A 1,542-nucleotide genomic window follows, 5' to 3' on the forward strand; every position below is an offset into this window, starting at 1 on the left:
ATACATAATATTTTACATATTTACAGGGTATATGTATCTTTAATGATCAAGTCAGGGTTTTGGGGGTACCCATAACCTTGAGTATTTATCATTTTTATGTTTTGAGAACATTTCCAGTTTTCTCTTTTAGCTACTTTGAAATATACAATATATTGTTGGTAACTGTAGTCACCTTACTCTGCTACAATTCATTAGAACTTATTCCATTTAACTGTATGTGCCCATACACAAACCTCTCTCCATCATCTTTTCCTACACACACACACACACACACACACACACCCTTCTCAGTCTCTGATATCTATCATTCTACTCTCTATGTCCATGAGATCAACGTTTTTATTAATAGCTCCCACATATGAGTGAGAAAATGTGGTATTTGTCTTTCTATTATTTCACTTAACACAATGACCTCTAGTTCCATCCATGGTGCTGTTAATATCATGGTTCCATTCCTTTTCATGGCTAAATAGTATCCCATTGTGTGTGTGTATACAGTTTCTTTATCCATTTGTCCACTGATGGATACTTAAGTTGATTCCATAACTTTGCTATTGTGAATAGCAGTAAACATGCAGGTACTGCAATAAGCATGCAAGTACAGGTATCTCTTTGATATACTGATTTCTTTTCTTTTGTTAAATACTCAGTTGTGGGATTGCAGGATCACACAGTATTTTGGCTTTTAGTGTTCTGATAAATCTCTATACTGTTTTTCATAGTGGTTATATTGCTTCCCATTCCCACCAACAGTGCATAAGAGTTCCCTTTTCTCAGCATCTTTGCCAATATCTATTATGTTTTGGTCTTGATGATAAGCTGTTCTAAGTGGGGTAAGCTGATAACTCATTGTGGCTTTGGTTTGCCTTCCCCTGATGATTAGTAATGTTAAGCAACTATTCATATACCTTTTCACCACTTTTATGTCTTCTTTTGAAAAATGTCTATTCATATGCTTTGCCCACTTTATAATGGGATAATTTCTTTTTTTTTATTTTTGAGTTGTTTACATTTTTTGTATATTCTCAATATTAATCCCTTGTTGATTGAATAGTTTGCAAATATTTTCTCCCATTCAACAGATTGTCCCTTATTGTTTTTTATGATACCAAACATTGGAATATTTGAAATATCTAATGTTTGTACATTATTAAATCACAGTATTTAGATACTTGACTTTGTTTTCTGTTTTGCATTAATGGATTTTGATATCTTCTTGAACCTAGACCTAAAGGTGAGTGCAAATATTTTAGATAGTGCAGTGTATCATTAGCCACAATAACAGAATCCAAATCTCCAACACTTACTCCATTAGAATAGAGTAATGAGTTCTACAGTGATCTCTTTCATTTACATAAAATTATGCTTTCAGATTAATTCATATTGAGCTGTCTATCATCAAACAGTTAAAACTATATATAAAGAAGATATTGGGGGAAAGCAAGGCTTGGTGAGCTGTTACTGGAAAAATTGGTTTGCTTTTTCCTGACTGGGAAGAATGTCAAACATTCTTAGACTTTCCTTCATTTGAAAAAAAAAAAA

Source organism: Propithecus coquereli, unplaced genomic scaffold, assembly GCF_000956105.1.
Source record: "Propithecus coquereli isolate 6110/MARCELLA unplaced genomic scaffold, Pcoq_1.0 Scaffold182, whole genome shotgun sequence".
Classification (NCBI taxonomy): domain Eukaryota; kingdom Metazoa; phylum Chordata; class Mammalia; order Primates; family Indriidae; genus Propithecus; species Propithecus coquereli.